The 25,157-nt window shown below is 39.3% G+C and overlaps 1 long non-coding RNA gene across 1 annotated transcript in view; it reads left to right on the top strand.

The window, feature by feature from the left end:
• Positions 1-25,157, top strand: part of LOC126959113 (uncharacterized) — a 455,629-nt gene that overhangs the window by 252,424 nt on the left and 178,048 nt on the right. The window contains exon 5 of the long non-coding RNA XR_007727484.1: positions 22,103-22,131. This is a non-coding gene — a long non-coding RNA (uncharacterized LOC126959113). The remainder of the gene's footprint in view (positions 1-22,102; positions 22,132-25,157) is intronic.

Below are 25,157 nucleotides of genomic sequence, written 5' to 3'. Positions count from 1 at the left end.
ATCTCAAGGTCAACAGTGCCACCTAGTGGAATAGAAATCCTATCCATGAGGCACATTGTCAGTCCTTTACCAAAACACTCTAGCTTTCCAATTCTCTCCCCTTTTTGCGCCTCTCTGCTAGAAACCAGGCTTTATTCTGTTCCTGTGAAGAGGAAAGCTCTGCCTTCAACAATTAGGAGTAGAATGTCCTCCAGAACCAAATTTTAGTCTCAATACTGTCTTATCAACAGGAAAATGGCCATTTAGTCCCTACATTCTTTTAAGGCACCTATTGTGCCTCCAATTAGAATGGTACTTAATTAGTAAGGGAATTTTAAGTCTGGAAGTTAACTAGAACTATTCTCTAAGGGTAAATGCTTTAGCATGGGCAAAAATAGCAGGATATAGAGTTGAAACCAGCACACTTCCTTCATTAAGGAGGGAAGTGCAACAATTGCCTAAATGCAACTGTTACATAGTATCTCCTGAGATCCATTTTTGGGGGAGTCACACAGGCCACTCAAGTCCAGGAAGTCAAAGGGAAATCACAGGCAGAGGACTAGAGTAGCATGGGTGAGGGTGACTAAAACTCATCGAGTTCCTCTGGTTCCATGGTGGGGGAAGTCACACCCACAACCATGGTGGCACAACAAGGTGCCGGGACCCCAGGAACCATGAAGGGAAAACAGGAGGGGGGACGCCTTCACTGTCTTCCTCTCCACCCTTGGTCACATCAAAAGGAAGGAGACTAAAGGCATGCCTTTTTCTCATTTCTCTTTATCATCTTCAGCCTGTACATGATTGTGAACAAGTTGTGGTACAGACCTGTGCAGCCAGGGAATATCTCAGTGAAATTCCTCTAGAAAATCCAGATGGGACCTTCTTCATGGATGAAAGCTCCTTTGTAGAGCAAGAAGTCCATACAGCAGGATATGCAATAGTCACTCTGAATGATGTTAATGGAAGTGCACCTCTCTTTGGACACAAGCGCTCCACTAGCCCAACTGATAGCTCTTACAAGAGCACTTGACTTAAGCAAGGGAAAGGTCACTAACATTTACACTGACTCCAAGTATGCTTTGCTAGTTCTCCATGCTTATGCTACCATTTGGAAGGAAAGGCACTTTCTTACCACCAATGAATCTCCTATAAAATAACATCAGGAAATTAACAGGTTATTATCCTCAGTTTTCTTTCCATGAGAAGTAGCAATGATGCATTGTAAGGGACACCAGAATGGAATAGGTGAAATAGCCAAAGGAAACAAGCTAGCTGATAAGGCAGCCAAGTCCACAGCAAGGAAGCCTCATGATATCAACACACTTGAAACCCCTCTAATCTGGGAAGGCTCCATAAGAGAAATCAAGCCTCAGTACTCCCCTGCAGAAATAGAATGGGCCACTTCTTAAGGGTATACCTTCCAGCCCTAGGATGGCTGCAGTCAGAGGATGGCAAGCTCCACTTGCCAGCCTCCAGCCAGTGGAAAGTCCTTAAAATCCTTCACCAAGTTTTTCACTTGGGAAATGATAAAAATTATCAGTGTGCCCGCCCAGAAATTGTTTTCAGGAGAGAACTTACTAAGAACAGTAAAACAGGTTGTTAATGCTTGTGACGTCTGTCTTAAAAAATAATCACCTGAACAGACAGCTCCTTCATTCTCAAACCCAAAGGATGGGAAACTATCCACGGGAGGACTGGCAAATAGACTTCATCCACATGCCAAAGACAAACTGCATCCAATAACTCCTGATGTGGGTAGATGCTTTTATTAACTAGGTAGAAGCATTTCCATGCCATACAGAAAAGGCCTCTGACCAACAAACGTATGAAAAAAAGGTCATCATCACTGGTCATTAGAGAAATGCAAATCAAAATCACAATGAGATACCAACTCACATCAGTTAGAATGGCAATCATTAAAAAGTCAGGAAACAACAGATGCTGGAGAGGATGTGGAGAAATGGGAATGCTTTTACACTGTTGGGGGGAGTGCAAATTAGTTCAATCATTGTGGAAGACAGTGTGACAATTCCTCAAGGATCTAGAACCAGAAATACAATTTGACCCAGCAATCCCTTACTAGGTATGTACCTGAAGGATTATAAATCACTCTACTGTAAAGACACATGCACATATATGTTTATTGCAGCACTGTTCACAATAGCAGAGACTTGGAACCAACCCAAATGCCCATCAATGATAGACTGGATAAAGAAAATGTGACACATATACACCATGGGATATTATGCAGCCATAAAAAGGGATTAGTTCATGTCCTTTGCAGAGTCATGGATAAAGCTGGAAACCATCATACTCAGCAAACTAACACAGGAACAGAAAACCAAACCCCGCATGTTCTCACTCATAAGTGGGAGTTGAATAATGAGAACACACGGACACAGGGAGGGGAGCATCACACACTGCGGCTTGTAGGGGGGCGGGGGCTACGGGAGGGATAGCATTAGAAGAAATACCTAATGTAGAGGACGGATTGATGGGTGCAGCAAACCACCATGGCATGAGTATACCTATGCAACAAACTTGAACGTTCTGTACATGTACCCCAGAACTTAAAGTATAATAAAAAAAAAAAAAAAAAAGAAAAGAAAAGAAAAAAGAAAAGGCCTCTGAGGTAACAAAAGAAGCCTGTAACCTCTCTGGCTCACTTTGAACAGGAATTAACTCAACTAGCAAAAGCCCAACCCTGAGAACTAGGACCACCTTTATTTAACCCAGGAGTTTTGATATTGGTAAAAGCTCCCCCTTCTCTCTCTTCTCCCCTAAGCCCAAGCTAGGAAGGGCCCTACACTGTTCTTCTTTCAACTCCCTTAGTGGTAAAAGTTACAGGTACATCAAACTTCTGGATACATCATACTCGAGTCAAATCCTGGAAAGCTGACAGATGGCAACCTCTGACAGCCCAGAGGAACATCCTGGATACCAATGTGAAGAAATAGGAGTTCTTAAGCTGAAAACCATAAAGGATAAGTAAATGAGCAAGGGCTACTTATCCTACTCAGTCCCACCTTTAACTTCAGTCATTTCTACTTTTCCTCTTGAGATGCGGTGCCAGACATTAGAACTTCTTTTTGATGCATACTTGCAGGATATTTTAATTATTCATGGGATTGCATTTGCAACTTCATAGACATCCCCCAACCAAAAGGGAAATGTTATGTCTTTGCAAGTAAAATTTTAGATGAGAATTATCTACTATACCACACTTGAGGGAATTGCTATACTCACTCTGTATGCAGTGATACTATATACTGTAATCCCTTCAAACTGGAATATCAGACAGAGAGTTTCCATTGCGAAAGTATTTTGCTTAATTTTTATCCTTATAGCAGGGATAATAGTTACCAGCACAAAGGAATCAAGAGAATTTTACTATCACTGAGCCTGCTAGGACTTTTTATTGGGTTTGGTAATATGCCATACCCTGGCTATGCAAAGAAGGTTATAAAGGAAAGATATTTTATAAAGAAAGGATCTTGTATGGTAAATACTTGCCCTAAGGGAAATAGCTGGTTGTTTAAAAGATAAGTGTTTAGGACAAGTCAGAAGGTTTAAGCATGTTGTAGATGGTTCATTGAAGTCTCAGCTCACTGCAACTTCTGTCTCCTGGGTTCAGGTAATTCTCCTGCCTCAGCCACCCAAGTATCTGCAACTACAGGGGCATTCCACCACACCCAGCTAATTTTTGTATTTTTAGTAGAGATGGGGTTTCACCATGTTGGTCAGGCTGTGCAGAGCTTTTTAGTTTGATGTAATTCCATTTATTTATTTTTGCTTTTGTGGCATGAGATTTTGATGTGATATCCAAAAATCATTGCCAAGGCCAATATCCAGGAGATATTGGTTGAGTTGATTTTCAATCAACTGGTTGAGCTGATTTTTGTTGTATGGTATATGGGTCCAATTTCATTCTTTTTTTATATGTAAATCCTTTTTTCCCAGCACCATTTATTGAAGAGACTAGCCTTTCCCCACTGGGTCCTTTTGGTGTTCTTGTCAAAAACTAGTTGACCATATATGCTTGGATTTATTCCTTGACTCTGTGTTCTGTTCCCCTGGTCTATGTGTCTGTTTTAATGCCAGTACCATGCTGTTTTGATTACTATAGCTTTATAATATAATTTTAATTCAGACCGTGTGATGCCTTCAACTTATTTTCTTTTTGATGAATTATTTTGGCTCTTTGGGGTTTTTCATAGTTCAATAAGAATTTTAGAATTGTTTTCTGTTTTTGTGAAGAATGTCATTGGGATTTTATTAGGGATTGCATTAAATCTATATATTGCTTTGAGTAGGTAGACATTTTAACAATATTAATTCTTCTAATCCATAAACATTTGATAGCTTTCCATTTATTTGTGTTTCCTTTAATTTCTTTCATCAATGTTTTATAGTTTTCAATGTATATATTTTTCACCTCTTTAGTTAAATTTATTCTTAAGTTTTTTATGCTGTCATAAATGGGCTTCTTGTTTTCTTTTTAAGTTAGGTCATCATTTGTGTATAAAAATATTACTAATTTGGGTATGATGATTTTGCATCCTGCAACTTTGCTGAATTCATTTCATTCTAACAGTTTTTTTGTGGAATCTTAGGTGTTTTTCACATATAAGATCATGTCATCTACAAATGAAGATCACTTTACTTCTTTCTTTCTGATTTGGATGCTTTTTATTTATTTTTTTTGTCTGACTGTTTCTGCTCATATTTTCAGTGTTATGTTGAATAAAAATAACAAGAGTACACAAGCTTGCCTTGTACAAGATCACAGTGGAAAAGCTTTCAATATTCCCCCATTAATTATGTTAGTTGTGAGTTTTGCATAAATGATCTTTATTATATTAAAGATCAATCCTTCTATACATAAACTCTTGAGAGTTTTTATAAAGAAAGGATGTTGGACTTTGTTGAATGATTTTTCTACATCAATTGAGATGATTATGTGGTTTTTATCTTTCATTTGGTTGATGTGATGCATCATATTAATTAATTTACATGTGCTAAACTAGCTTTGCATGGCAGGGATAAATCACACTTGTTATAATGTATAATATTTTTGTATGTTGTTGGATTTGGCTTGATAATATTTTATGGAAAAATTTTGCATTAATATTTATGAGATAAATTGGCCTGTAGTTTTCTTTTCTTGTGATGTCTTTATCTTATGTAGTAAGATGATACTGGCCTTATCAAATAGATTTGAAAGTATTTCCTTTAGCTCTATTTTTTATGGAAGACTTAAAGAAGTATTGGTATTAACTACTTGAATGTTTGGTAGAATTTAGCTGTGAAGCCATCTGGTCCTGGGCTTTTTTTTTTTTATATTGTTGTTGAGAGATATTTGATTATTTCTTCAATCTCTCTCTTTTTTTTTTTTTTTTTTTTTTTTTTTGATGTTGTTATTAGTTTGCTAAGGCTTTTGATTTCTTTCTGACTCAATTTTGGTAGGTTGTATTTGTACTTTCCTAAAAAGGTGTCAATTTTCTTTAGAATATCCAATTTGTTGGCATATAATTGTTCATGGCAATCTTTTATGATCCTTTTTATTTCTGAAGTGTCTTTTGTATTTTCTTCATTTTCATTTTTTAAATTGTATTTACTTAATTCTTCCCTTTTTTTCTTAGTTAAACTAGCTAAGATTTTATCATCTTTGTTTTCAAAAAACAAGCTTAGTTTTATTGATTCTTTCTGTGGTTTTTCTATTCTCTATTTGATTTATTTCTGCTCTGATTTTAATTATTTCCTTCTACCTGCTGATTTTGGGTTTAGTTTGTTCTTTTACTAGTATCTTGAGGTATAATGTTGGACTATTTATTTGCAATTTTCTTTTGTTATATGCATTTGTTGCTATAAATTTTTCTCTTAGACCTGCTTCTGCTACATGACCTAGGTTTGAGTATGTTGTGTTTTCAATATTATTTGTCTGAAAACATTTTAAATTTTTCCTTTTGACTTATTTGAGCCATTGGTTGCTAGGAGCATGTTGCTTAATTTCCACACATTTGTGAATTTTCCAAAATTTCTCCTGTTATTACTTTCTACTTCCATACCACTGTGGTCTGAAATAGATGCTAGATACCATTTTGATCTTCTTAAATTTGTTCATGCTGGTTTTGTGGCTTAACATATGGTCTGTCCTGAAAATGCTCCATGTATACTGGAGAAAATACATGTTCTCCTGTTGCTGGACAGAAAGTTCCATATAAATCTGCTAGAGCCATTTGGTCAAAAGTGCAATCTATCCATTGTTTGAAGTGGGATATTGAAGTCCCCTACCATTATTGTATTGTTATCTATTTCTCCTTTTATTTCCATTTTTTTCATATTTTATTTTTTTATTTTTATTTTTTTTTATTATACTTTAAGTTCTAGGGTACATGTGCACAAAGTGCAGATTTGTTACATATGTATACATGTGCCATGCTGGTGTGCTGCACCCATCAACTCGTCAGCACCCATCAACTCGTCATTTACATCAGGTATAACTCCCAATGCCATCCCTCCCCCTTCCCCCCTCCCCACAATAGGCCCCGGTGTGTGATGTTCCCCTTCCCATGTCCGAGTGATCTCATTGTTCAATTCCCACCTATGAGTGAGAACATGCGGTGTTTGGTTTTCTGTTCTTGCGATAGTTTGCTGAGAATGATGGTTTCCAGCTGCATCCATGTCCCTACAAAGGACATGAACTCATCCTTTTTTATGGCTGCATAATATTCCATGGTGTATATGTGCCACATTTTCTTAATCCAGTCTGTCACTGATGGATATTTGGGTTGATTCCAAGTTTTTGCTATTGTGAATAGTGCCACAATAAACATACGTGTGCATGTGTCTTTATAGCAGCATGGTTTATAATCCTTTGGGTATATACCCAGTAATGGGATGGCTGGGTCAAATGGTATTTCTAGTTCTAGATCCTTGAGGAATCGCCGTACTGTTTTCCACAATAGTTGAACTAGTTTACAATCCCACCAACAGTGTAAAAGTGTTGCTATTTCTCCACATCCTCTCCAGCACCTGTTATTTCCTGACTTTTTAATGATTGCCATTCTAACTGATGTGAGATGGTATCTCATTGTGGTTTTGATTTGCATTTCTCGATTTGCTTTATATATTTAGGTGCTCCAATGTTGGGTCCATATATATTTACAAGTATTATGTCCTCTGGATGAATTAGCTCCTGTAATATTAAATAATGGCACTTTTTGTTTCTTATGACAGTTTTTAACTTGAAGTCTACTTTATCAGATAGAAATATAGCCACCCCTACTCTCTTGGCGTTACCATAGCTATGTAATATCTTATTTCATCCATTCACTTTCAGCCTTTGTGTGTCCTTAAAGCTTACTTGGGTCTCTTAGTAAATAGTTAGAACTCGGTTTTTTATCCATTCAGCCACTTTATGTTTTTTGATTAGATAATTTTTAAAAAATATAGAGACATTGTCTCACCCTGTCACCCAGGCTGGAGTGCAGTAGTTTGATAATAACTCACTGTAACCTCAAACTCCTGGGCTCAAGTGAACTGTCTGCCTCAGCTTCCTTAGCATCTGGGACTACAAGAACATCCAGCTTTTTAAAAAAATTTTTAGTAGAGACAGGGTCTTGCTATGTTGCCCAGGTTTAGAGAATTTAATCCATTTATAGTCAGAGTGCCTATTGATAGGTAAGATCTTATTACTGCCATATTGTTATTTGTTTTCTGGTTGTTTTATAGCTCTTTTGTTCCTTTCTTCCTCTCTTTTTAATTGCCTTTGGGTTTCAGTAGTTTTCTGTAATGCTAAACTTTGATTCTTTTTTTTAATTGTTTGTGTATATGCTGCAGTGTTTTGTTTTGTGCTTACCATGATGCTTACATAAAACATCTTACATTATATTTATAATCTATTTTAAGCTAGTAATTCTGTTGAATACAAAAACTTTAGACCTTTACCATTCCATCCCACAATTTATGTTTTTGATGTCATATTTTACATCTTTTTACATTGTGTATTTCTTAACAACTTGCTGTAGCTTTAGTTATTTTTGACCTTTTTAACTTTTAGCCTTCATACAAGAAATATGTATGATTACAATATTGGAGCATTCTGGATTTTCCTATGTATTTACCTCGAGCAGTGAGTTTTATATTTTCATATGTATTACATTATAGTAATTATCACCCTTTTGTTTATGCTTGAAGAACTCCCATAAGCATTTCTTTTTAATAAACCAGGCCTAGTGATAATGAATTCTCTCAGCTTTAGCCTGTTTGGGTAAGACTATTTCTCTATTTCTGAAGGACAAATTTGGTGAGCATAGTACTCTTGGCTAACATTAAAAAAAAATAACTTTTATTTTAGGTTCAGGGGTATAGGTCAAGATTTGTTACACAGGTGAACTTGTGTCGCAGGGGTTTGGTGTGCAGATTATTTCATCGCCCAATACCCAATAGTTATTAATATATCTTCTGCTCCTCTCCCTCCACCCACCCTCCATTCTCAAGTAGACTCATGCCAGCGGTTCCCTTCTTGTGTTCATGAGTTCTCATTTAGCCCCTACTTATAAGTGAAAACATGTGGTAGTTCATTTTCTATTCCTGTGTTAGTTTGCTAAGGATAATGGCCTCCAGCTCCAATCCCCACGTTCCTGCAAAAGGCATGACCTTATTCTTTTTTATGGCTGCATAGTATTCCATGGTGTATACATACCACATTTTCTTTATCCAGTCTGTCACTGATGGGCATTTAGGTTGCTTCCATGAGCTGATAGGTTTTTTTTTGTTTGTTTTCGGTTTGTTTTTGGTTTTGTTTTTTTTCACCAGTTGAATATATCATCCATATTAATCTGTTCTCACGCTGCTAATAAAGACATACCCAAGACTGGGTAATTTATAAAGGAAGGAGGTTTAATTGACTCACAGTTCCACATGGCTGGAGAGGCCTCACAATCATGGCAGAGGTGAATGAGGAGCAAAGTCATGTCTTACATGGCAACAGGCGAGCGAGAGCTTGTGCAGGGAAACTACCACTTATAAAACCATCAGATCTTGTGAGACTAACTCACTACTGTGAGAACATCATGAGAAAGACCCACCCCTATGATTCAACTACCTCCCACCAGGTCCCTCCCAAAACACATAGGAATTATGGGAGCTACAATTCAAGATGAGATTCGGGTGAGGTCATAGCCAAATGATATCATTCCACCCCTGACCCCTCCCAAATCTCATGTCCTCACATTTCAAAACCAGTCTTGCCTTCTCAATAGTCTCATGTCCTCACATTTCAAAACCAATCTTGCCTTCTCAACAGTCCCTCAAATCTTAACTCATTTCAGCATTAACTCAAAAGTCCATAGTCCCACATCTCATCTGAGACAAGGCAAGTCCCTTCTGCCTAGGAGCCTGTAAAATCGAAAGCAAGGTAATAACTTCCTAGATACAATGGGGCCACAGACATCAGAAAAATACATCCATTCCAAATGGGAGAAATTGACCAAAATGAAGGAGCTACAGGCCCTATGCAAGTCCAAAATCCAGCAGGGTAGTCAAATCTAAAAGCTCCAAAATGATCTCCTTTGACTCCATGTCTCACATTCAGGTCACACTGATGCAAGAGGTGGGTTCCCATGGTCGTGGGTAGTGCTGTCCCTTTGACTTTGCAGGGTACAGCCTCCCTCCTGGCTGTCTTCACAGGCTGGCACTGAGTGTCTGTGGCTTTTCCAGGTGCAAGCTGTTGGTGGATCTACCATTCTGGAATTTGAAGAATGGTGGCCCCCTTCTCATAGCTCCACTAGGCAGTGCCCCAGTGGGGACTCTGTGTGGGGGCTTGTACCCCACAGTTCCCTTCTGCACTGCCCTAGCAGAGGTTCTCCATGAGGACTCTGTCCCTGCAGCACACCACTGCCTGGACATCTGGGCATTTCCATACATCCTGTGAAATCTAAGCAGAGGTTCCCAAACCTCACTTCTTGACTTCTGTGTACCTGCAGGCCCAACACCACTTGTAAGCTGCTAAGGCTTAGGGCTTGCACCCTCTGAAGCAATGATCTGAGCTCTACATTGGCCCCTTTTAGCTGTGGCTGGGACACAGGGCATTAAGTCCTGAGACTTCACAGGGCAGCAAGGCCCTGGCCCCAGCATACAAAACCATTTTTTCTTCCTGGGCCTCCAGGCCTGTCATGTGAGGGCTGCTGTGGAGACCTCTGACATGCCCTGGAGACATTTTCCCCATTGTCTTGGCGATTAACATTTAGTGTCTCCTTGCTTAGGGAAATTTCTGCAGCTGGCTTGAATTTCTCCTCAGAAAATGGGTTTTTCTTTTCTATTGCATTGTCCTGCTGCAAATTTTCCAAACTTTTATGCTCTACTTCCCTGTTAAACATAAGTTCCAATTCCAAACCATATCTTTGTGAATTCAAAACAGTGTGGTGACCCAGTCACCTCTTGCATTCTTTGTTGCTTAGAAATTTCTTCCACCGGATGCCCTAAATCAACTTTCTCAAGTTCAAAATTCCACAGATCTCTAGAGCAGAAGCAAAATGCCACCAATATATTTGCTAAAACAAAGCAAGAGTATAACCTTTGCTCCAATTCCCAACAAGTTTCTCATCTCCATCTGACACCACCTCATCCTGAACTTTATCATCCACATGACTATCAGCATTTTGGTCAAAGCCATTCAACAAGTCTCTAGGAAGTTCTAAACTTTCCAACATCTTCCTGTCTTCTTCTGAGCCCTCCAAACTGTTCCAACCTCTGCCTGTTACCTATTTCCAAAGTTGCTTCCATATTTTCAGGTATCTTTACAGTTGCACCTCACTATCTGGTACGAATTTACTCTATTAATCTGTTCTCATGTTGCTAATAAAGACTGGGTAATTATAAAGGAAAGAGGTTTAATTGACTCACAGTTCCACATGACTGAAGAGGTCTCACAGTCATGGCAGAAGGTGAATGAGGAGCAAAGTCACATCTTACATGACGACAGGCAAGAGAGAGCTTTTGCAGGGAAACTCCCATTTATAAAACCATCAGATCTTATGAGACTTATTCACTATCATGAGAACATCGTGGGAAAGACCCAGCCCATGATTCAGTTACCTCCCACCAGGTCACTCCCACAACATGTGGGAATTATGGGAGCTACAATTCAAGATGAGATTTGGGTCGGGTCATAGCCAAACCATATCATCATACCATTCTCTCCTGGCCTACAAAATTTCTACTGAGAAGTCCACTGATAGTCTAATGGGGATTTCCTTATATATGACTTGATGCTTTTTTCTTGCCCTTGAAAAATTCTTTTTGTCTTTGTTGACATCTTGACTATAATGTGCTTCAGAGAGGATCTTTTTGGGTTGAATCTGTTTGGGATTTTTTTCAGCTTCATAGACTTGGATATTCATATCTCTCCCAAGACCTGGGAAATTTTCAGCAATTACTTTATTAAATACATTTTCTGCCCCTTGTCTCTTCTCCCTCTAAAAACTTCCACAGTACAGAATTTGTTCACTAATGGTATCCCATAAATTCTGTAAACTGTCTTTATATTCTTTCATCCTTTCTGTCTTTCATTCTTTAAAAAAATTTTTGAGACAGGGTCTTGCTCTGTTGTTCAGGCTAGAGTGCAGTGGATTGATCATGGCTCATGGCAGCCTTGACCTCCCACCTCTGCTTCCTGAGCAGCTGAGACTACAGGCATGTGCCACCATGCCATGCTAACTTTTGTATTTATTTGTAGAGATGGGGTCTTGCATGTTGCCCAGGCTGGTCTCGAACTTCTGGGTTTAAGCAACTTGCCCACCTTGGCCTCCCAAAGTGCCAAGATGACAGGCATGAGTCACTCTGCACAGCCCTCTTTTTCATTCTCTTTTTCCTTCTGATTGAGTCATTTCAATAGAACAGTCTTCAGGTTCAGATTATTTCTTCTTTCCCATCTAGTCTGCTGTTGAAGTTCTCAACTATACATTTTTATTTCATTGATTGAATTCCTTAACCTCAAGATTTACATATTTTTAATATCTCTCTTTTTGTTGAGTTTCTTATTCAGATTATACATTGTGTTCCTGATTTCCACGAATTGTCTATTTGTGCTTTCTTATATCTCACTGAGTTATGTTAAGATTACTATTTTGAATTACTTTTTAGGCAATTCGTTAATTTCCATTGGATTAGGGGTTAGTTACTGGAGAATTATTGTGTTCCTTTGGTGGTGTCATATTTCCTTAATTTTTCATGTTCCTTTTGTCCTTGTATTGGTATCTGTACATCTTGTGGTACAGTCTCCTCTCCCAAACTTTACAGAGTGGCTTTCATAGGGGACAACTTTCACTTGCAGATGGGCCTGAGGGTGCTGATTGAGTAGGACACAGTGGTTCTGGTTTCATGTGGTACTGTCTCTATACAGCTTCTTCAGTTTATAATCTACATCAGTGATGACTGCAGTTGCTTCAGTATTATAGGCTGAGGAGTCTGTGGCAGTGACAGTGGCTATGTATATTATTAGGGCATGGGCTTTATGAATCCTCCTATTCTCATCTTTCTCATAGAGGGGAGACTTGGGATTGCTCTTGGTTTGGGGTATGACCTTGCTCACAGGAAGCCACAGTGGCAATGGAATTCAGGGCGCTGGTGCTTGGAGCAGCTGTGGAGTTGGGTTCCTGGGCCCTGGGTCTTAAAAACTATTCCACCACCTGGGACTTGAGGTACAGGTTTACACTCCAAGGTACAAGTGAACACAGTTCCCCCACTAAGCTGGGGTATATAGCTCAGGCCTCGGGGGCTGGAATGTAGCTGTTGTTCTGACTCGGGGTGTGGGGGCAAGGCACAGATCTGGTTGGGCTCTAAGAATGAAGGAGTGCTCTCACAGCCCAGCCTGGCCCCATGGAACTGGGCACAGCTGCAATTTGGGACCTGGAACCAACAAGGCATGAGGTACCACACAATGGTAACTCTGGCCAGTGAGACACAGCAGTAGCCCAGGCTCTGTGAGGCTAGGTGCAGCCGCAGCAAGGACCTAGAGATGCCAAGATGCCACTGTGGCTTAGGCCTCAGGGAACAGGGAACATCACATCAATGACTACACTCCTGCAAAGGCAGAGTGCCTCAGCAGCTTGGGCTGGTGGCGGCTGGTCCAGTTTCAGGTAGACAGGGCATTGTGGCTGCTTAGCTTGGAGTGTGGGGTGGCACAGTTCAGTCAAGGTTCTGGATTCCCTGGGACCCAAAGTGAAACATCTGCTCAGCCCCAGAATGTGGTGCTACATGTGCCAGTGGAAACTTCAGATCCCTTAAGTTAGGGTGCCATGTCAGCTGTGGTGCAAGGAGGTGCAACTCCTCTGGTGTATTGAGCTTAGTGTCCCCAAGGGGCATTGTGCCACCTCAGTGTGGCAATGGGGGTGTGGCTTCTCTGGTAGTTCAAGGCTTCGGGTCTCTGGGGGTTGGGGGGCCATTTCTGCTTGGCCCTATGGGTAGGGTGCAGTAGTGACTGAGATGGGAGGGATGGAGTGGCTCTGTGGTAGCTTGGTTTAGAGGGTAGGACATAGCTGCATCTCTATTTGTGGATGGAGTGCTATAAGGCGAGCATGATTCAGTGGCAGCTAAGCCTCAGGGACAGAGGGATGCAATGGCTACTAGTCTCTGGAGCAGGACACACTCTAACAGGGGCTCTGGTTCCAAGATAGCACAGAGCAGTAACAGCATGCGCCATGCTGGGGGTGGGGGGTACTGAGCTCAGTGTTGGCTTCTTCTGTGGAGGTAGCTCAGTGCGTGAACTCTGGGAAGTTTCCTCAGCTATGCTCCGAGCCTGTGGACTGCCGTCATTTCCAGTAGGGAAGATTGTATGCGTCCACAGCGGTGATAGTAGCTGCTGGGGTTGTCTTGTTTACATTTTCCCCACAGGGGAAACCAGTCCCTTCTGGTTTTGAGCCAATCTCGAGTTGGGAGATGGGGTGGTGAAGGCAAGGTGTTTTCTCACCATCTCTATGTGGCAATCTTGGGTTTCTGTGCTCAACAGGATTTCTGCTGCTCTTTTTGCTATTCTCCAGTGCTTTCGTTATTTTGGTTGAAAAGTGGTTATTTATTGTTTTGGGGTTTTTGTTGGTGAAGAGTGCTAGGAGCTTCTAGTTGACCATCTTGCTGATGTCATTTATTGGGGAAGGACTTCTTGATAAATATGAATAAACATTAATATGAATATTAATAAAATACTCTAGAAATTTACATTCTCATTAGCATATATCATGCTTCTTTTGATAACATTGAATATTATAATTTAAAGATGTTTACTTTTTGGATAGATACAATGCTTTTTCGGTTCATTTTAATAAGTCACTAATAAGATTAAGCTTGTTAATGTATTTATTGACAATATGTATATTTTCATATATAAATCACTGATTGACTTACTTGCTAGTATTGCTATTGGATTTTCATGTGATTGAGCCCAGTAGTATGGTGGAATAATTCTTAGGTAAAGAAATAATCTCTTTGCGAGGCCGAGGAAGGCAGATTATCTGAGGTCAGGAGTTCAAGACCAGCCTGGTCAACATGGTGAAACTCTGTCTCTACTAAAAAAAAATACAAAAATTAGCCAGGCGCAGTGGCTCACACTTGTAATCCCAGCTACTCGGGAGGCTGAGGCAGGAGAATTGCTTGAACCCGGGAGGCGGAGACTGTGGTGAGCCGAGATCATGCCACTGCACTCTATCCAGCCCGGTCGACAGAAAAAAAAACAAAAAAGAAATAATCTAAAACTGGAAGAGGATAAGTTTCTTTAACTGCACTAGTTTCCTCAGATTTGGGTATTTGCATATAGTTTACTCAAATTTGAGTAGCTGCATAGAGGTTGCACCTTGGAACTTTCACACAGGTAGCTTATGGAGCTTTGTGGATGGTTTCCTAATGCCGGAGATGGATGAATAATCATTTAATGAATGAAGGAATGCTCAGGAAGAAAAAGGTCAGGCTGCATCTCCAAAGTGTATTGCCTATGACAATAGCTAATATTTATTGACTGCTTACAGTGCTTATTGAATTATTTACAAGAATTGTCTTATTTAATTTTTCCCAAATGCAAAGAGGTAGGTGTGTCATTATCCTCAATTGATAGATGGGGAACCGAGGCTAAGGAAAGATAAATAACTTGCATAAGATCTTAAAGGTAGTGAGTGGTGGAGCCAGTTCGTTCTACCTTCAACCCAAACTCTTAATCATGTAGTGAGGCAGCAGTAGGCTAAACCAGAAATGAGTGCATGCCATCTCCCATGTGGAGGCACTGCTGGCATTTTGCCATCCTGTCTCCTTGTTCAGAAGCTTGATGATCCAGGTGGAAGGGCAGACGATGTTCAGAGTCTGCTAGGTGGAGGCTGACAGTTTTTGAAAATGGTGTTTTGAAGGGGACTGGGATAATGCAGATTGTGAAGGGAAATGCTTCACTTGTTAGGGTTCTGCCAGGATAATTAATGGTCTCAGTGCTTTAAAGCATTCTTTCTTGTCTTTCAGAGACTCTTGGGACTCTTCCAATCTTGACGACTGAATCGTGTGCACACAGAATCGTGTATTTTAAGGGTTTAGTGCAGCCAGGTTGGGGCAACCTCATAAAGCATGTTGGAATGAGGGAAAGGATAATTCCCCTGGAGTCATGTACAAGAACTTCCACAGAAGCAATAGTCTCTTTGATTATTTTTTTTCCATAGCTGGTGAAAAGAATTCTGTGTTAGAGTTAAGCATGTGGTTGAACTGCTATTGAAAATATGCTAAGCCACAGTAAATAACTTGGGTTAGATATGTAGAAACAGTCTGTCTGGTTTCTAAGCTCTTTGTAACAGCTAGTTTATCATTATACTGCATGGGGCATATATGTGTTTATGGCAGATCTGAAATATCTTTGTGTGGCAAATGAAGGGTAGCATATTAAAAAGGAAAGGAGTGTGAATTAGGGATGTAATGAAGAGATTATTCTTGCTCGAAGCAATATACTGAAAGCAGCAAAGAATAAATCTTTCTCTGCAAATACATTTGGAATACTTTAAGCATGTTACTTGTGCCTTTTGAATTCTTCTATATAGCATCTACTTTTTCATCATCTAAAAATGTGTTAGCTCTGCTCAAGTCTGGATGTGGCTTAGATTTACTGCTAGTGTTTTGAATTGTTTAGTCTCCTAATTCATCTCACCATGTAAAAGCAACTCTCTAAGTTTGCTAAGGGATAATTGAGTTGCCACTCTAATGAGCCTGGGAGAAGACTAGTTTTCAATACAAACTTTTCATTTAATTTAAGTATATTTTCCCAAGTCTGTCTATTTTTATGAATGTACTTAATATATCTGTGTCCCTTCTTAGATTGGCTCTAACAAGCTTAAACTGTGCTCATTTGACTGTTCTGTACTCCCTATCATCCATTCTGTCCAGAGAAACTCTTAATACATGCTTCTGGCAACTAGTTAATTGGCTCCTACAGGCTCACTACTTTCACAGCCTGCCCTTTCCAGTTTAGCTTTTCCCTGCCGTGCTCTGTGTTTACACTCTGTGAGTATGACACAAGAGGCCCCTATGAGTGTGACACAAGAGGCCTGTCTGTTGGGCAGAGGCCCATTGAGACAGATTTCTAAGATGTTGTTTTTAAATAGCTAGCAATTATTGAGTGCTGACTATATTCCAGGCACTGGACTAAAATTTACGTGCATTATCTCATTTAATCCTCATAATACCTATGAGGTTGGTATTATTAATATAGTTTACTAGATAGGAACACTGAAGGTCAGAGAGAAGTGACCTTGCCTAAGGTCACTCTTTGGAAGTGTCATCGGTCAGTGTAATGCTTACCATGAGCCAGAATCTGAAGCTCTTTACTTTGACTCCAAAGCCCTGCTCTCTGGGATGGAATCGGGTGGGGAATCCAATGGTGCATGTTGCCCTGAGGCAAACAAGCAATGAAAATCACAGGGATTGTCCTCAGGAGAGAAGCAAAGAGGTTTTCTCAGTCCTAGGCCAATATTCTATGCTGCAAAGATCCTGCACGTAGGATATAGTGATGTGAGTGGGTGTTGCCACTCCTGGATCTGGGAATTCAGAGCAGAGATCAACATTCCCTAATATGCCAAGTCCAGAGTAAGTATTTTGGGTACCCAAAGCTTGGGATTCAGAAAGCACCTGACACCAGCATGTCAATGACTGTTGAATTTTGGAGTCCCTTTGAAATAATTGGTTATTTCTTTGGACAAACAGCAAGGACATAAAATTACATTGTGGCATTTCTACATTCACTGACTAGAGTGACACCTTTCTTGGTTGTAGCTTTTCATTTGGGGTAATGAGGTAAAATTAATCTCATGATGTTTAAAACAATGCCATCAGCACTTTGACAAGGTTTAATGTGTCTGCAACCTCCATTTCACAAAGGTATGCTTTTGTCCATGCCCAGGATGTGGTCATGGTTTTCTCTCCCTGAGACAGTTGAAGCTAAAGGTAGAGTCTCCAGGAAAAGTGAAAAGTGGGCTGACATTTTTTGCTTATTTTCTTCTGTGCACATCTTCCTGAGTTTTCCTTTCACTATTTGAGGTGTCTCTTATTAATCTTTGCTACATTTGATATCATATTTTTATTTCCCCAAGTCACAAATATGCTTCATGATAGTAGACTAAACATCTATTATTCCAAAGCTGAGTGGCTGTTTCTTTTCCTTGAAAGAAAATTTGTGTGAAATATTTTAACTTGAGTTAAACATATCTACTTGCTTTCCTATTTCCCAGTCTTGTATTTACCTGACTTTTTCTTTAATAGTTTACCTAATTTTCTTCCTCAATAGCATTTCCCACCATTTGTGCCATTTTACAATTAACACAAATATAATGAGGATGATATTTAATCAAAATTGTATTGAGTTCCTTTGCTCTGTAGCTTCAGGCAGAGGGAGACAGGAAAGCAGAAAAATATATTGAAAACACAGATTTTAGAGGCGTAATTCCTGAATCCCACCCTAAAGCCAGCATTGCCTCATCCTGCATGTGGAAGATGGCCATTTCACCATTTTATGCCTTAGTTTCCCAACTTGCAAAATAAGACCTTTCTTATTTCTTCAGGATGCTGTGAGGATAATGTGATAGCATATTTGAAAGAACTCTGAGCACTTAGCAGGAAAGACATTGTAATCTGTTGCCTATTATAATGGGTTATAAAGGGGACTAGCATAAGGAATAATTTGAGACCACAGTGCCATAAAAATAATTGCATATACTTATTCAACCTGTCTCCTACTCTTCCTTATACATGCCTATTCTATTAGCTCTGTCCTGGAGCGGGTAGAGAGAGTGGAAACACTCCTAGATTGGTTGGCATGGAAACTAACCCCAGAGCATGCTGGGAGCATGCAGGCAGTCCTTGGACCCAGCTGTGTGGCAGGTGTAGCAATACCCCTCCCCCACAAAAATCACTGTGGGACTAAGGAATGTTTAATTTGACTAGGACTAGAATAATAGAAACATAATTGAGTTGTAAATATGCTATTATCCCTTCCCTTAAAAATAAAACACAGCACAGCACTAGAGTACCTTATGGCAAGAGAGACTTTAAATTACCCTTACATGGCACATCACACTCTGCCTTATGAAATTATTCAGTTAAAGACTGACTGGTGCCTATGTATCCACTGTGATAGATGCTTTTAGGAATGTCTACGCATCCTACACCCATACCTTTTATCTGAAAACTTTCTCTCCCCACATAATAATGAATCTCAAACAGCCATGTCAGAGCCAAACTGAACCGAGATTCAAGATGGACCATCAGATTCTCTCTCTCTAGAATTTACAATTGGAAATGATGGTTTTTTTTCAGCCTAGACTATTTGCTTAAACTATACTATGCCCAGGAATTATGCCAAAGATTTGTCTGGCGAGTTTTACTGTTGTGTGTGCACAAGTTTATAGCCTCCACTAACTTTTGAACTTGTCAGTAGCAAGAATTTAGTTTTATCCATCTGAACCTGCCAGATTGTTATCTTTGACCTTTCAAACAAGAATTGAGAGCTGTGAACCATCTTGGGGGTTTAATCATTCCTTCTGGAAAACTGGTGGCTCCAGTTTAGACATAAAAGTTGTAAGAGTTGTGAAGAAATGAGGTTTAAGTGAGAGTGGTATTTAGTGATTATATTAGTTAGAATCCTGGCAGAAAACAGTTGGCATACTGATTACATAATTTTAGAATGTAATAAAGAGGTTATTTTCAAAGAGCCTAGTGGAGGGAACTCACAAGGGAGAGTGTAATACCCTGTAGCTCATGGGTTTCTGTTACCCCCTCTATGCTTGAATGGGGAGGGTTCTGGGAGCCAGAACATGAGAAAACAAGAGCACAAAAGAGACAGGAAAAGCACAAGAGGTCTCTGTGGGGACAGGACCTCCCAACAGGAGTGTGAAGCCAGTCCATGTATCTCCACAGGCCTGGAACTGAGGGGATAAATACCTCCCCTGACCTCACTTCTTCACGTCCTCTTCCCCAATTAATCTTCTGTTGTTACTCATTGGTTGAACCCAACTGGAAGCTAGAATACAAGAGAACCTATTGATGCAACTCATGCAACGCAGCCTCCTGGTCAATAAAGCAGAGTGGTAAAGGGTATGGGGTGGATCAGAAGGAGGAAGTGGAGATCTGTGGCGTGGTGACCTCCCTTTTCATCCACTCTAAATCAGGCTCTCATCTCTTCCTACATTGACCAGCACCTCTTGCCAGGTCTGATCATGTGACTCCCCAGCTGCCTCTGTCTTCACCTGAGACTAATTTCCATCCCTGACACTTGCACAATGAGTTCAATGAGAACTACTTGCACTTTGTCTTCATGACTCTTTATATTTGTAGGTACCATATACTCTGCCAGGAATGCTTTTTGCAGCCTCTGACCACCTGTCAAACTTCTGATCAGCTTTCACAAACTAAAGTTTGTTTTTCTTTGAAGTTTTCTGGTTTCATCCCAGTAGAGTTGGGCACTTTCTTTACTGTCATCCCAGATCATCCTCCACCTTCCTGTTTTCACACATGCTGCAGAGCAATGTTAACACTGGTTTATGTCTCTCCCTCTTCTGCATGCCTTTGGTGTTTTCTGTGTCTGTTGCACTCCGTTTGGTGTCTGTAGCACTTAGTAGAGTGCCTGGCAAAGAGTTGATGCTCAGTCAGTGCTCAATAAATAAACAGGGGTTTTTTTGTTTGTTTTTTTGTTTTTTTCTGTTTTCAATCATGCCTGTCTCCTGGCTTCTTCCACATTTCCACATCTTCCAGATTAATCTTTCAAAATCCAATCTCACTGTGATCCTCTCATTCCTAGATCTCTCTAGTGGTTTCCTTCTGAGTGCAGAATGATGTGTAAGCTCTCCAGTCTATCCACAAAACCCTTCACCATGGGGCCTCTGCCTGTGTTTCAGCCTCATCTACTACCACGGCTCCCCCCTGGCTCTCTTCCTGCATCTCTCATCCCCATTCCAAGTCCTATGGAACTCCTGAGCATTTCCTAGCAGCTATACTTTCCCATATTTTGTCACATTTGCATCTGTTCATCCTGCTGTCTGGAATAGCTTCTCCATTTTCCAGTACTCTCCAACACTTGCCCCTCCTCCACCCTCTCCTCCAGCTCTTCTTCATTGGCAAAGTCCTATTTTTTAAAGACTTAGTTTACATGGCATTTCCTCTGTGAAATTTTCTTAAAAGCTCTTTCTTGCAACACAGCAAAGTTAGCTACTTTCTTTAACCTCTGTGAAATTCCTTTCACATTGTGTTGAAATGATTTGCTTATTGATGTGGTTGCTATTGTCTTTTTATTTCCAGAATCGAACACAGAGTCTGACACATACCATATGACTAATAATTGTGTCTTGAACGACTATATGAATGAATGAATCAAACCTGAGTCCTGTGATTCCCTAAACTATACAGAGAACAACTGTCTCCCTCTTTCTCTGGTTATTTCTATTCAACATGTGAAATCCTGCTTGTCTGGGGCACACAGGTAGATCAAGCCCACATGGGACATGGCCAATAGAATGTAAATAGAAGTGTAGGAAACTTCAGGGCAGTGTCCTTAAAGGGAAAACTAGTGGCCTTCTCCATTCTTTTCTTCTTTCTGCTGGCTTTGCTGTGGATATGTGGGATGCAGCTCTAACAGCCATTTTGGAGCATGAGTCAGAAACTGCATGCTGAGAGTGGTCAAACAACAAGCTGGGGAGCCTAGATCTCTGATGATCGTGAAGCTGCCGATCACCGACAGATGGCCTATGCAGACTTTTAAGTGAGAGAGAAATAAAATTCTATGTTGTTTAAGCCATGGTTACTTTGAGGTTCCTGTCATCTGCAATTAAATCCAATCCTAATTAATATATCTACTAAATCATTTTTATTGGCTAACCCAAAGTTCAAAGTCATGAAAATTGGCAGATCATGTCTTTTTCACTACTTACTATTCTTGCTGAGTTTTCTTTGTAACTTTTCAAATCAGCTTTTAGGGGGACTTATGAACGGGACTTTTTAGATAAGCAAGGACATTACTTTTACTTTGTAAACAGACTTATACCGTATTCAGCTTCAGAATTCCATCTTACTGTGGCAACCAACTTCCCATTGACAGCATCTATACATCAGCATCTCTGAAATGCTCAACAGAGTTAGGTCTGTGCTGCCAAACAGCGTTCATGTTGCTCCCAGTGGAGGATGCTGCCTTTATTACCATGGGTGGGACCACTTTACATTTGCATATTTATCTCAGTGATATTTACCGTTTGTTCAAGTCAGTACCCACAGTTCCCCCTCCAGTGCCGCTTGACCTGGCTCTTATGACATATGCATCCAATGCCTTGTAGTTTCTTGTTCTTGCTTTTCAGCATTATTTTAATTTCTTTGTCTTGGTTCCCTCCTCAACAGTCAGTGGATGAGCAACAGTTCAGGAAAAGAGAATCATTATCCACCCTCTCTGACAGAGCTCAGCTTACTCTGTGAATTGGGATTTTTGTATTAAAAAAGCTGAAGAGATTTTTGATTAGATGGATTTTTCTGGGAATTTTCCATGAGGAGTCAGCAGCCTGTGGTTATGTTCTGCACCTATTAAAAATGGAGTTGTAAAACTGATGTGTATGTAATCTCTTTTCAGGTTTCCACGGCAACAGTGGCAGCAATTCAGTGAGTAGCTTTTCCATTCTTCCTTCAAGACTTTCAGCCTGTAGAATTGTTTCAGAAAAAGACAAGCTGTTCTTCCTTTAAAAAATAATATATGCATTTAGATTCATTCTGATGAGACAGTTATGATTCTAGGAATACTGCCAGGATGGGAGTCCAAAAAGTAAGCGGTTTTACTATTAACAAGCTGTGTGACTTTGGGCAAGTCAGTTATCCTCTATAAAACTCAATTTCCTCATCTATAAACTATGAACAAAAACAGCATCTACACAACAGGGTTGTGGGAAGACTAAATAAAAAAGATGTAGATGAACTGGTTAGCACAATTCATGGGTTATGGTAATTATTAATAAGTATCCTGAATCAACATTTAGCCAGTTGTAATATCATGTTAGGTTGTACACCTTCAATATGAACATAGTAGATATGATCCTTTAAATATCAGCAGCTGTGCACATGCCTTATCAAGTGTGATATTGGCGATTTGTGTTTTCTCTTTTTTTCTAACTGGGGGTTTGTATCTTTATGTTTAAAGGGAATAATTTGTAAACAACATGTATTGGGCTTTTATGTTTTTTCATCCAGTAAGAAAAGCTTTGTCTTTAACTGGAGTGTTTGCTCTATTTACATTTAATGTAATTATTGATATGATTGGGCATAAGTCCACTTGTTTTCTGTTTGTTCCTTTTGTTCTTTCTTTTGTCCTTCTTTCCTGTCTTATTTTAGCTTAACAAACTACAAGTTAGTAGATGATGCTTGGAAGATGGTGTAGTAGGAATCACTAGGAATCCTCATCTACACAGTTGCATTAGAATCTGTATCTATTTTGATACAGATTCTGTGGAAGGCTTGCAACTTTTAGGTGAATGCTGGGAAGGTAATGTACACAGTTATGTAGCCACCATCACAATGAGGTCATAGAACATTTCTATTACCCTGAAATGTTCTCTCTTGCATGTTTGCAGTCAATTCCCTCCTGCCACTCCCAGGTCCCGGTAAGTACTGGCCTGTTTCTGTCATTTTAGTCTTTGCCTATTTAATAATATCATATAGAGTAGGCCATTCATATCCAGATTCTTCATCTGCAGAGTTGACCAACTGTGGATTGAAAATATGGGAGAAAAAACAACAAAATTAGCAATAAAAATAATATAAATGAAAATACAGTATTAACAGCTATTTACATAGCACTTATATTCTATTAGGTATTACAAGTAATCTAGAGATGATTTAAAGTATATGGGAGGATGTCCATAGGTTATATGAAAATACTAGGCAATTTTATATAAGGGAGTCAAGCATCCATGGATTTTGGTATTTTGGGGGGTCCTGGAAACAATCCCCTATGGATACTGAGGGGCAACTGTACATGGAATTGAACAGAAGAGTCTTTTCTGTTTGGCTTCTTTCATTTGCTTAGCATTATGCCTCTGAGATGCATCTGTATTCTGACATGTGTCAGTAGTTACTTTTATTATATTGCTGAGTAATATGCTGGTATATGTGTGTGCATATACACATATATGTGTATAAACATAGCTCAATTTATCCACTCACCAGTTGACGGTTATTTGGTTCCAGTTTGAGGCTATTAGGAATAAAGCTATTGTGAACAATCATGTACAAGTCTTAATGTGGAATATATGTTTTAATTTGGGGGGATAAATACCTAGGAGTGAGATTGTTAGGTTTTTTGGCAAGTTTATTTAAATTGTGTAGAAAACCACAAATTGTTTTCCAAAGTAGTTGTACTTTTATATTTCCAGTGTAAGTTCTAGTTGCTCCACATCTTCACACACATTTGATGTTGTCAGTCTTTCTATTTCCACTGTTGGTATTGGCTTTATTGCTTTTATATGTTTGTTTCAGTTTTTAAGTAATTTCTTTTATGCTTACAATATGCATCTTTAACTTATCGCTGTCTACTTTAAAGTAATATACAACTTCACATGTAAAAACTATAAAACATGATGCTTCCACCTTTCCCATTCTTTGCTTCATTATTGTCGTACTTTTTACTTCTGTTACAAACTCCACAATATATTGTTACTATTTTTGCTTTAAACAGTCAATTATGTTTTAAAGAGGTTAAAAATGAAGAAAATGGCTTTTAAATTTGCCCACTCACATTTTTAGCAATTATAGTGGTTTTCAATCTTTTGTGTAATTCCAGATTTCCATCTCCTATAATTTTTCTTCTCTTTGAAGAACTACCTTTAATATTTTTTATAGCACGAATCTGTTGATGATAATTCTATCAACTATTGCTTGTCTGAAAAAGACTTTATTTCACCTTTCAGCTCAAAGGTGTTTTTACTGAATGAATAATTCTGATTTGGCAGCTCTCTTTCTCTTCCCTCCTCCCCTTCCTAACTGCCATTACTTTAAATATCTGTCTCTATTCTCTTCTGGCTTGCAATGTTTCTGAAGAGAAGTCAGCTGTCATTCTTGTCTCTGTTCCTTGGAATATATGTCTTTTTTTCTCTGGGTTCTTTTAAGATTTTAGTTTTATAACTGATTTTCAGAGATTTTATTATAATGTCACTTGAAATAGTATCCTTTACATTTATTTCACTTGGGTCCTGTTGATCTTCTTAGAACTATGGATTTACAGTTCTTATCAAATATAAAACATTTTGGCAATACTTTGTTCAAACATTTTTCTTTTCTGACCCCTCTTCTCCTTCTGGGAATACAGTTACAAGCAGTTAAATCGTGTAATATTGTCACACAGGCTCTATTTTTTTCAGTCATTTTCCCTCTCTGTGCTTCATTTTGGATACTTTCTATTGCTGTGTCTTCAGGTTCACTGATCTTTTCCTTTGTAATTAATCTGCTGTTAATCCCAACAGGTTTTTCTCTATCATCTACTTGAACATATGGAACATATTTAAAATAACCATTTGAATGTCCTTATTTAATGGTTCCATCGTGTATGTCATTTCTGGAGCTGATTTTATTGGCTGATTTTTCTTTTGGTCATGCATCATCTTTTCCAACTTGTTTACATGCCTGACAGTTTGGGATTG

The sequence above is a fragment of the Macaca thibetana genome, chromosome 7 (genome assembly GCF_024542745.1).
Source record: "Macaca thibetana thibetana isolate TM-01 chromosome 7, ASM2454274v1, whole genome shotgun sequence".
NCBI classification, from domain to species: Eukaryota; Metazoa; Chordata; class Mammalia; order Primates; family Cercopithecidae; genus Macaca; species Macaca thibetana.
This window is presented reverse-complemented; position numbering and strand designations above follow the sequence as displayed.